Genomic DNA, 13,337 nt, shown 5'->3' on the forward strand with positions numbered 1-13,337 from the left:
GTTGTAAACAAGGTTGAAAGCAAAAGATGAAAAATCCAGCCATATGCAACAATCAAGTTTTGGTGTTAATACCTCCTTTCTGTATAAAAACACACACGTATCATTTTCTAGAATCAAAGAGCTCACGATAAAGAGAGAAGATACCGCAGAAAATGATGTTCCGTAATATGGAAAAGCCGTTGGTATAAATCTCTCGTATTCGTTGTGCCTGAAAGGCCGAACTGGAAAGATGATTGCCTGTGAATATGCTGGAACATATGTTCAAGATGCTAAAAACGAAATCAGAAATTAGCTTCTAGATCTTAAACAAGGCGTGAAATAATGTTAACCCGAGAAGAAAGTAATGTCAAGATCAGGTGACGAGTGTGTCGTTGCGTTAACTAACCAATGGGATCTTAATTATGGTGAACCTAGCTAGCTAGAATTGGCAAATGAGTGCCTAGACAACATGAATATGTACTCGGACGAGACCCGACATGGTTTCGTTAAAACGCTGAGCTGGCTGAAGCAATGGGCTTGTTCAAGAAGTTTTGGTCTTGGGACCCGTATACCATGGGATGAGGAGTTTTTAGTTGAATCTTTATCCGATTCCACTATATACATGGCTTACTATACAGTCTGTCTGTCAGTTGTTACATAATGGGGATATGTTTGGTGCATACACATCTACTGTAAAACCCAAATAGCTTATTGATGACGTTTGGGAGTATTTATTTCTTTCCGGCCCGGAGCCTAAATCTTCAGATATTTCAATCACTTTTATTGAAAATATGTGGCAGGAGTTTCAATATTGGTATCCCGTTGACCTTCGTGTTTATGATAAGGATATGATATAGAACTACCTTAGTTTTGTATATACAACCACACCGCAATCTTTCCCAAAAAACACTGGGCTTGTGGGTTTAGGTGTAATGGTCAGATTATGTTGAATTCCGAGAAAATGTCAATGTCAACGGGGAATTTTAGGACTTTGAAACAAGCAATTGAGGAATTAATAACAGATGCCACTAGATTCACTCTTGCGGATTCAACGGGCCGAATGGACGACACAAACTTTGTGTTTGAAACAGCTAACGCTGCAATTTTACGTCTCACTAATAAAATAGTATGGATGGAGAAGGTTCTTGCTGCTGAGTTAGATTTAAGAACGGGCTCACCTTGCACATTTGCTGATCGTGTATATGCTAATGAAATGAACTTTTCTACAAAAATGACAAAGAAAAACTACAGTGATTACATGTTCCATGAGTCTCTTAAAATAGGGTTCTATGATCTACAAGCTGCTAGAGACGAGTATACTGTTTATTGTGGCCCGAATGGAGGCATGATTTGTGATCTTTTGTGGCGGTTTATGGACATTCAAACATGGCTTATTGCTCCTATTTTCCCCCATTATTCTGAGTCTGTTTGTAGGAAACTCTTAAAGAAACAAGGGTTTGTGATCAAAGCTGGATGGCCTGAAGCTGAAAACCCTGATCTCACCCTTCGAAAGGCTAACAGATACTTGCAGGAGTCCATAGCTACTTTCAGGTTTGCTCTAAGTAACTAATTAAATATATGCTCTATTGCATATGGTTTTTTTATGATAATGCTTAAAAAAGAAGGATTTTTGGTTTTCAGGAAGGTTCTTAGAAGCAGAGAGGCAACAAAGGGCTTATATTTGTGAATGAAGATTATGATGGATGTTAAAGAGTGAATTTTAATGTAGATATCGTGCTCTAATAAAAAACAAGTATTTATGATGTTTAAATACCTATAACTAGTACGGGTAAGTAAGGTCGTCTTCACAGGGAATCAGTGGAAAGTGCAAGTAAAGTTCATAATTATTAATTAATTACCTAAGGTGGACAAACGATGTCAAGCGATTTATAAAAGATGATTTAATAAAAACACACGGTTACTTGAAAAAGTTTGTAATAAATAATGAGAAAATAACCAAACTCCAGGGTTCGGGTTTTGCAACAAGTTAAGGAATTGATAAACTTCTTTGGACGGTTTCTTGTTAAAATATGTAAATCAAAAGACTTAACTATTGGCTATGTTGACCGCCAGAACTGAATCCGAACAATTGACACAGCTTAATGAAAATCTAATTGATAATCGATTTTACTTATTGAAACACAAAATCAATAATATGGTTAATGATAAACGGGTCAATGACGAAAGAACTTAATCCTAATTGTTGATGACCACAAATCAATACCGGACAAAAGATTAAGCAATCAATATATAAAAACCGTTTAAGCACAAAAGCAAACACAAAGAATTGATCAACCGAATGATTAACCAAATCCAAATCCAAAGTTAAAGTTTAGAATATCAAAACATAATCATACAACTCAACCCTACACCCGGAGATGGTTATGAAGCCTTTAGCTTTGCATCTTGATCTTCATGCTCTTGATGGTTGTGTGGAGGAATGATTTCATGGATCAATTGGATGATTAAAGTGTGTTATGATGGTGGAATCTCGCCTCCTAAAAGTCCCTCCACTGATAATTATTGAATGGGGTCGACCTTAGGGTTTTAGGGCTTTAAATATAGAAGAAAATCACCAAAATCCCTTTTTTCGTCAGACCAGACCGTAAGCTACGGCCTGGCCACTGTAGCTTACGGTCAGACCGTAAGCTACGGTCTGATCTCTCTGCCTTACGGTCCTGCTAGGCCAAAACTGTTTTCTTCATAAAATCTTCGTTTCAACTCCGTTTTCCTCCCCGTTTGCGGCCACGTCTTCGTATTTCAATTCTCTATCATCTCATAGGTCACCACTTTCATTTCCACTCCATCATGAATGCTCCAAATTAGCTTCTTTAAGCTCTGTTAAGCTCCACACACTTGTAAACATAAAACCTATCAAAGTATTTGTGTTCGATACATATAAACAAGTAAAGCACACAATATAGAACACTTAAATCACATTCTTTTACCCACACATTAAGTTTGAACATCTTACGAGACAATTTCAACAGTCAAAACCATACATTTCTAACAGATGAGGAGATGATAAAAGCATTCCAGCAGAGCGAGTGTTTGAACATTTTACGAGACAAATTCGACAGTCAAAACCGTACATTTTTACCAGACAAGGAGATAGTAGAAGCATTGCAACAGATTAAGCGTTTGAACATGATGTGATGACACTTGGCATTCAAGCATTGAATCTAAAGCTGCCATTTGGTGAAGTTGAGGTCCTTGAAAACAACTTAAAGTTGATTTAGAGACGATAAGACTTGAACATGTTGAAATATTGTCGGCTAATGATTCAGATGCGGTTGCTAAGGCTGACCAACATTTGTTAGAGCTCCACCATCACCGGGATCTCCCACTCTCATCACCCTAGCAGCCATGGATGATATGTGACTATTATTATCTCTAAAGATCAGATGACAAGATCATGAATTAATTGGATTGGGTTGAACTACTACATACACACACAAACATACATACTTTTTTTAAGGTTACCTTGTGTTTTGTTTTCATTTACATATGCCAGTAAAAAAGTTATATCGATATGCAATTGAAAACATGCAAAAGTTCAATGATGTTTCTATCTAGATTAAGCCTAAACATATAGGATCAAGAGAATCACCCAACATTTTTAATGTTTTCAAAGTTTCGTCTAGTTGGATAATCAATGTTTAGCTATTTAAGGTCACAACTTTACGCAGTTAGCTCATTTCATCAAACACCTTACCTTGTAGATATAGCAATGATTCAGGGGCCATAATATTAGTTATCATCTATTTCCATATTCCCCCACTAAATACATTGGTCACATGGTGCACGTCATTTAGATAAAAACTGTAATTGCTGACGGAACATACGGTTTGCCCACTTCTTTTAGATGTAGTAAATAGAATTCATCTTCTATTCATGCAAAACATAATTATTAAAAAAAACAAAAAAGAGCCAAGATTTGACAAATTGCACGTAGTATACAAAAGCTTATTTTTATTTTTAAAAATAGTTAAAAACACATAACATAAAAGCCACATACATCATATATATTTCTACTAGTTATTGCCCCCCCCCCCCCCCCCCCGGTGTTATGGGGTTTATTTACGTCTTTATTTCTCGTTTTGTTATTTTATTCCTTGTAGTGACTTGTTTTATTTCATTTTGATTTTATACAATTAGTTTGTAATGTTCATTATATTTTAATGTTTGAGCTATTTCAAATGTGATGCGTAGTTTTTTTAGATTTTTAACAAACAGACAAACATAAACGAACACGAGCACATCCATTTTTAAATGAACAAACATGAACCTAATGTCTTATGATTGTATCGTTTTTGTCCTTAATCACATGCTTTATCATTCGTTTATTAACATAAACGATTTTGGTGTCACGTAATGAGTTGGAAGTGGTGGCGATCATTCCTAAGGTCTTCCACGAGGTTAAAACTTGGAATAAGCCCCATTCGTGCACTGCACGAAAGCTCCGTGACCACCAACCCCTTAAAACTTGGAATAAGCCAAGTTAAAACACGTTTCAGCACTTAATAAGATTGTTTATCAGCCGCTCAACACATTTCAGCGTGTTAAACAACACGTTTTCAACAACTTAGGCACGTTAAACAGCTCGGTCATGTTGTACACTAGTTTCATCACTAAAAGATGAGATTTTAGCATGTTTACATCAGTTCAACACTTAAACAACGCGTTTAAGTATGTTTAATAGCATATTTAAGTTTGTTTTAGCAAATTCAGCACGTTGGCTTATTATAGAATATATGTTTGTCCAATGTGCTAAAGGAACATAAATGACACACAAATAAATGAACATAAACAAATAAACGTAAACACACAAAATATGGTTGCAAATGTGTGAGGAAACTGAATATAACAACCATTACTTAGTGTACACTTATTTTAAGTTTATCAGTTTTGAAATCGCAATAAGGTGTATATTACCAAGAGCATTTTTTTATATATAGTATTGGGGAAGAATCAATACTAATCGCACGAAAACTACAAACTACAGTATAACAACAATAAGAAAAGAAAACCATTAGATATCATAAGTGTCCTAAAACTCGAAATGTAATACATGGTTCGAACTTGCATACGAAATGTAAAGCAAAAAAACTAAAATTATTCATTTTATATTTGGTCCTTCCAACTCCTAAAATAATATTAATGTGCCTTTAGTGGTGTCTATTAATCCCTTATCATACATCTATGATTTTGTATTACATAAAATGTCAGGCTTTTCTTCGTTTAGGCTCGTTTGTGTTTCCTATTCAACCATCAAACGTTAAAAAACTTCAGAACTCGAATGCTTGCAAACAGCAGCTTATTAACAGCAAATTCAGCAGACTCAATGCAAAAAACAGCACATTTCATCACATTTATCAGTTCATTTCAACAATTTGGTACGTTTCAACACGTTAAACAACTTGTTTCAGCAACTTTCAACAGAAAAATAGTGTATTTCAGCACATTTAAACACGTTTACACACAGTTTATCACATTTATCAGCAAAAACAACAGTTTTGGCGCATTTTCATGTAATATCACGTAAATATCGGGCTAAAAATGTCAAGTTTCTAAAGTTGAGGGACTAATTCTACCAATAACCAAACTTCAGGGACTAAATTGTAAATTCTGATTTCCTGGCCCATCGAGCTACGCGATGGATCAGAAGGGAGCCCCATCGCGTACCACGATGGGGTATCTGACACATGGTGACACGTGTGCCACATGGCACACGGTGGCCACGCCTGCCGCCACGTGTCACCACGTGGCAACACGTCCGCCACGTGTCGCCATGTGTTGACACGTGGCAGCTCTATACACTGACTCAGCAGACCTATATCGCGGTACGCGATAGGTCTGCCAAGTGACCCATCGCGTACCGCGATGGGGTCCAATTTTGAGTCTATAAATAGCAGCCTCCGGCTCTTCCCATTTGCACATCAAATTACACACAGTTACTCTCTCACTACCCTCTCTCTAAACCTCGAAGTTCGTGCCCTCGATCCGTCTCGAAAACCGTGTACAGAAATCTCGTTTTTCGCGCCCGTTACCCCGATTTCCGTGCCACTCCCCGACATCCCGAACAAGAAGGAAGTACTGCCCCGACGAACCGGTTATTTCCTCGAAGTGCGTGCCAAAAGTGTTGGTGTCTCGAAAAGCGTGCCAAGTGAGGAGAAGGAGTTGAAAAGAAAAGAGTATCGATTGAACGGCGTCGAAGTGCTGCCCAAGTGACTAGGTGTTGCCAAGCCAAGCAAGGTAGGCATAATGCCCGACCAAAATAATATTAAAATATTATAAAGGCTTAATGCCTAAGTCGGAATTATACTCGATGAATATAAAAAGAGAAAATAAATAACAAAGAAAAGAAAGAAAAGAAAATAAATATATATAAGTATATATATATATATAAGTATATAATTATTCTTTGTTATGGAATATATTATTTAAGTATTATGAATATGCTTAAATAATAAAAGAAATATGTTTCTTAAAGAATAAGAAACGTCGGGTTTTTAAATATAAACTAAAGGTTTATAAAGAATACTTTATAACTAAAGGTTTTAAAGTAAAAGAAATAATGAACTAAAGGTTCATCGAGATGATAAGACTAAAGGTCTTAAGCCGGATCGTGTATCCGACTAATGAATGTTATAATCGTACTATAGGTGTGAGATAGCGAAGGAAAGACATACGTACGGTGTTGGAAGCCGATCCCATTGAAATGTGAATACGCCCCACTTTTACAAACTTGTTTTCAAACAAACAAACGTGTTATGTGTAAAACTTTACATGAGGCTACGTGTCTCTAAAAACATTATAAATAAGAGTATAAGCCAGCCCTCAGGCTATGGTATACGTTTGTCTGGATCCTTACATATGTGGAATGCGGTGGGCACATCGCACCACGCTTGGTCACGACCTCCAGCCACAATGGGCCGGACCTAAGTTACGTCCGAGTGAGGAATGGTCATGTGTATATTTATGGTACCTAAGTTATGTCATAAACGTTGTGGTGTTTCGCTGAGGTGACCTAGTGCAGAGACTCGAATTTATGATGATTGATTTAACTTGATTATTCCTAAGCCAAGATGGGCCGAGACTTACGTTGTCTCGAGGGGTGATTAATTAAAGAAAATATTTTTAGCGTCAGAATATTCACCAGCATTCGTTGCTGACATATTTTATTAACATTTTGCAGGTAATCAGGAATAGAGCTTAAAAAGACGAAGAAGCTCAAGAATCCAATGGCTCGGATAATTTTGTGTAAATATAAAACATGGTGGTTTTGTAAAACTTATAAAACTAAACGAGACTTTCGTCTCGTCTTTTGTTATGTAAATATTTATAAATATGATCCTTATGTTTTTATAAAGACTTCCGCATTAACCCGCTACTCTGTTTTAATTACAAATATGGTACCAACTATGGTTCACACGCCTAGGCCTAGAATGGGGGTGTGACAGGTTGGTATCAGAGCCATCGATCTTAGCGAATTGGGTATCATAAAACAATACCCAAGCTTCGATCCAAGCGTAGGAAATAATTATTTGTTTATTTGAATAGGGATAAGATTGGTTGGTAACCCTTTCTTTCCCTCTCCTCAATCTTAACTACCTATCAAGATGTCTTACGAGAAGTTAATGGAATATTATGATAAGGAGGTAAGAAGAGCAAGGAAATATTACAAATTCCCACAAGGCATCATGAGCAAGGATTACTTTGAATCATTCTTCAACGAAGAACATAAACAAAAATCCAATCCAAGTCCAATTTACCATCTAGATAACACACCACATGAAGTGTACCAACCCCCTCGACATTCAAATTATCACCAACAAGTTTACAAATGTACCAACCATCCGAAATACCGACATATCATCCTACTGAGATTCCCACTTATCATCCATCCGGAGGTCCAACACATTTACCACCAAATCCTTATCCTTCGTATGCTTTCCTCTCCAATATACCGATCAAGGAGGAACCCAAGTCTCCTTCATTCGACTGGATGCAATGCCACTCTGATCAACGAAGGTGGCATACCGGCACTTCAACTATGGATACTGCTAATTCTCGTTTTAACAAGAAAGGACCCTCTCACAAACCCAAGATGAGAGTAACGATGCCTTATGAGAAGATACACATGCCGACAATGACCGAAGAAGAACTAGAAGAGGAACCAGAAGAAGAACCAGAAGAGGAATTAGAAGAGGAACCGGAAGAGGAAACCAACCCCGAGGAAGAATATCCGGACAATCCAAATGAAGTAACCACACCGAAGGAAGAACAACACTCCACTCCAAGCTATGGCTCTGTGGATCCATATATGAAATTTCTCCACGAACTCAAGGGAAAGGCGTCATCAAGTTTCCCACCATACCAAGGCGAAATTCCATCCATCGAAGAACAGGCCAATGAAATTCATGAACAGAATGAAGCAGCCGATGCATTATTCAATTATCCCTCTGATGAGACTGCAACTCCATACCCTGATCCCAAGAACCACTACGACATTGTGATGATGGGTTACCGCGACCCACCTCCAAGATACGGGTATCCGACTGACATGCCTCAGTCCCAGGAGGAGCATTTGGACCGAGCCTTGCATGAAACTGACGACCTTAGGAAAAAAATTGCCGTGGAGGAGAAGAAAAAGAAGAAGATAGGAGACAAGCTTCTTCGCAAGTGCAACAAACTAACGAAAGTGGTGAAGAAATTTATGAAAGACTAAGTAGATGAAGATGGTGTGTTCAAGAAAATGAAGTTTACGTGTGTAAAATAGTTGTATATTATGTGTAATATACGATGTAATAAGGATAGGAGTTTGTTGTAAACTAATATACATATCGTTTATGATATGTATATAAATGTGAAATAAATAAATTTGTATATTTAAGAAAAGAAGTATGTTAAAATTTTAGATAAAAGAATAAAGGATAAAGAATATCTAGACAAAGTGACAATCGAGAGGTTTCCCGAAAGGAAGCCGAGAGACGCGAAGTGAAAGGGAAAGGTCCTGAAAAAGAACGAGAGGAACCAATTCCCGATAAGTACATGAATCAAATACAACAAATGATCAGAAAAGCTGTTCAGGAAGAATCTGAAAATAGATCACGATCTAGGCAAACAAAACATACTCAATCTGAAAATCCTTCCCGTAAATCTGTTTCTAAACCCCGTACTCGACCTTCACGTGAGGAAGAGAGTGTGCATAAATCAAACGCTGATGTAGGGGTTCGTAAAGAATTTAAGAAACTCAAGATAGGAGGATGTTCATTTAAAGACTTTAAGTATTACGGACCGAAATAATTTCACGGTGACAAGGGAGCCATCAATAGCGTAAGGTGGCTTGAAGAGATGGAGACTATTGTTATCACCAGCAAGTGTACGGAGGAGGAGAAGATTCAATACTCCGCCCTAATGTTCAAAGGCGAAGCACTAGAATGGTGGAACACGCTGATGATGAGTAGAGGAAGGGAAGTTATGTATAGTTTGACTTGGAACGAGTTAAAAGAGTTGTTATTGTCAAAGTTCTGTCCGATGCACGAGACGGACCAGATCCAAACCAAGTTCTTGGCTCACAAGGTTGTTGGAACAAACCTTCGTGAGTACAATACGAAATTTCACGAATACTGTCGATTGGTTCCCCAGCTGGTTACCCCTGAGTCCAGCAAAGTGACACGTTACATTTGGGGACTGCCACGAGAGATTCGTGACATGGTGAGATCGCACTTGCCACAAACCGCCGACTCTGCGATGGAGTTGGTTGGATACTTTATGGGCGGAATGATCTGCAACAAAGAAGAAGATAGGAAGGTTGTACCAGCACATGACTCGAAGAAAGGTGGAGATACCCGCTTCAAGGGTAAAGGAATTGATCAACGAAGGTCTAATTCCAATCTTGGCGTCCCTCAATGCAAAATTTGCAAAAAGTATCATAGAGTTAGATACCCGGCCACGCCGCGGCCGATTGCTGGAAAAAGAAGATGATCTGCTACAACTGTAAGGAGATAGGGCATCTTAGCTTCGAGTGCCCTATGAATAAGCCCGCGACAGGTGGTGCGGGTGGTAGCGGTCAGAAGAATGAGCCCAAGAATGGCAATGCAAGAGTCTTCGTTCTTGATACGAAGAAGGCGGCCGAGACACCGGAAACTATCACCGGTACGTTTCTCGTTAATAACACTTATGCTAGAGTCTTATTTGATTCAGGTGCCAACTTAAGTTTTATAGATTATAAGTTTTGTAGTCTATTAAACGAACCTTTGATCAAACTTAATAAAACTCTAAGCGTCGAGACCGCTAATGGCGAAACCATCAAAATCACCGAAGCCTTAGAAAATGGAATAATCTTATTAGCCGGTTATGTTTTGCCTATACAATTGCTACAAATGACTCTTGCTGGTTTTGATGTTGTATTGGGTATGGATTGGTTATCCGACAATCATGCTCGTATCCTTTGCAATAGCAAGACCGTTGAACTTCGGGCCCCTGATAAACGTACTATACGACTTGAAGGGGATAAAGATGCTGGCCAAGTTACCCTAATCTCCATGATAAGGGCTAACAAATGTTTGAATCAAGGATGCTTAGCATTCATGGCCTACGTCACCGAAGAATCAAAACCCAAAGAAATCAAAAATGTTCCTGTTGTTTCTGATTATGCCGATGTCTTTCCCGACGAACTTCCCGGCATTCCTCCCGATCGCGAAGTAGAGTTTAGAATCGATCTTATTCCTGGTACTGCCCCGATCGCTAAAGCTCCTTACTGCCTCGCGCCAACTGAGATGAAAGAACTGAAGAAACAATTGGACGAACTCCTCAAAAAAAGCCTTTATCCGACCAAGTTCATCACCGTGGGGAGCGCCGATACTATTCGTCAAGAAGAAAGATGGATCAATGCGTATGTGTATCAACTACCGAGCCCTCAACAAAGTCACAATCAAGAATCGTTATCAACTCCTGCGTATCGATGATTTGTCGATGATTTGTTCGATCAACTCCAAGGTGCTAGCTTCTTTTCTAAAATTGATCTTCGTTCCGGCTATCACCAACTTAAGGTTCAATCCAAAGACATTCCGAAAACCACCTTCCGAACAAGGTATGGCCATTATGAGTTCACTGTTATGCCATTCGGACTTACTAATGCGCCAGCCGCGTTCATGGATATGATGAACCGAATCTGTAAGCCTTACTTGGATAAGTTTGTTATCGTCTTCATTGACGACATACTTATTTACTCTAAGTCTAAGGATGATCATGACATTCACCTTCGAACCTTACTTGAAATCCTTAGAACCGAGAAATTGTACGCCAAGTTCTCGAAATGCGAGTTCTGGTTACACGAGGTGCAATTTCTTGGTCACGTCATCAATGTTAATGGTATTCAAGTGGACCCCGCTAAGATTGAAGCTATCTCTAAGTGGGAGGTCCCAAAGTCGCCAACCGAAATTCGAAGTTTCTTGGGATTGGCCGGCTCTTATCGAAGGTTTATTGAAAACTTCTCTCGAATCGCTGTTCCCTTAACTTCTTTAACTCGCAAAAACGTCAAGTATGAATGGGGAACAAAGCAACAAGAGGCATTCAATGTACCGAAACAAAAGCTTACCCAAGCTCCTATATTGGCTTTGCCAGAAGGTACCGAAGACTTCGTTGTTTTTAGTGATGCGTCCCATTCTGGTTTAGGATGCGTACTAATGCAACGCAAGAAAGTTATCGCCTACGCCTCTCGTCAACTCAAGGTGCATGAAAAGAATTACACAACTCATGATATAGAGTTAGGCGCCATAATCTTTGCACTTAAGATATGGAGGCACTATCTCTATGGAGTAAGATTTATCGTGTATACCGATCATAAAAGCTTGAAACATATCTTCGATCAAAAAGAACTAAATATCCGCCAACGACGCTGGATGGAAACTCTAAACGACTATGACTGCAAAATTGTCTACCGCGAAGGTAAGGCCAACGTTGTGGCTGATGCCTTGAGTCGTAAAGAGCACGAAAAGCCAAAACGAGTCCGAGCGTTAAGGCTAGAACTTCAAATCGATCTTATTGATCAAATCAAACCCGCTCAAACTCAAGCAATTAATGGAAATAAAATCTCCGATGAAAAATGTAACGGCACCATTGACTCGCTTGTCAAAGGTGATGATGGTATCCTTATAATGGGAAATCGAATTTGGGTACCGATCGTCGGAGACTTGCGTGAAAATAATTTGAACGAAGCCCATAAATCTAAATACATGATGCACCCCGGTAGTGACAAAATGTATCAAAATCTTAAATCGAACTACTGGTGAAATGGGATGAAAAAGGACATCGCTTCGCATGTTGCGAAATGTCTAACTTGTTTAAAAGTCAAGGTTGAACATCAAAAGCCTTCGGGATTGCTTCAGCAACCCGAACTTCCTGTATGGAAGTGGGAGTTGATAACCATGGATTTTATAGCCAAACTCCCAAAGACGACTCAACAACATAAAGCGATATGGGTAATTGTGGATTGTTTAACAAAGTCCGCACATTTCATACCTATCAATGAGTCGTACTCAATGGATAGATTAGCGCGTATTTATGTGAACAACATTGTTTCTTTGCATGGAGTACCGCTATTTATAATTTCAGATCGAGACAGCCGTTTCACGTCGCACTTTTGGAAAAGCTTCCAACAAGCTCTCGGCACAAAGCTAAACCTTAGCACTGCCTATCATTCACAAACCGATGGGCAAAGCGAAAGGACAATCCAAACGTTGGAAGATATGTTTCGCGCTTGTGTGATAGACTTGTGTGGAAGTTGGGACGACCACTTACCCCTAATGGAATTTTCGTATAACAATAGCTATCACTCGAGCATTCAAACCGCACCATTCGAGGCGTTATATGGTCGAAAATGTAGAACGCCCGTGTGCTGGTCTGAAACTGGAGATAATCAATTGTCTTGACCCGAAATAGTCCAAGAAACCACTGACAAAGTTTTTCAAATCCGCGAAAGACTTAAGATGGCATGTGATCGCCAAAAGAGTTACGCCGATGTTCGTCGTAAGCCGTTAGAGTTTAATGTCGGTGACAAAGTTCTTTTGAAAGTCTCGCCATGGAAAGGCGTAGTCCGCTTTGGCAAGAAAGGCAAGCTAAGTCCTCGATTCGTTGGACCCTTCGAGGTACTCGAACGAATTGGTACCATCGCATACCGTTTGCGACTACCCGAGGAAATGCAAGGGATACACGATGTATTCCACGTCTCGAATCTACGGAAATATCTAGCCGATAAATCTCTTTCAATGCCCTTAAAAGACGTAGAAATCAACGAAAACTTAAAATTTGTAGAACGTCCCATCCAAATCGAAGATTCAAAATTAATGAAA

General features: G+C 39.0%; 1 pseudogene; it reads left to right on the plus strand.

Moving 5' to 3' along the window:
- The first annotated feature begins 229 nt into the window (after positions 1-229).
- LOC143623724 (leucine--tRNA ligase, cytoplasmic pseudogene) lies at positions 230-3,360 on the plus strand (annotated as a pseudogene).
- The last annotated feature ends 9,977 nt before the right edge of the window (positions 3,361-13,337 follow it).

This window comes from Bidens hawaiensis, unplaced genomic scaffold, assembly GCF_021521415.1.
Source record: "Bidens hawaiensis isolate Kalapana, Puna unplaced genomic scaffold, B.hawaiensis_p1.1 tig00003536_1, whole genome shotgun sequence".
Lineage (NCBI taxonomy): Eukaryota > Viridiplantae > Streptophyta > Magnoliopsida > Asterales > Asteraceae > Bidens > Bidens hawaiensis.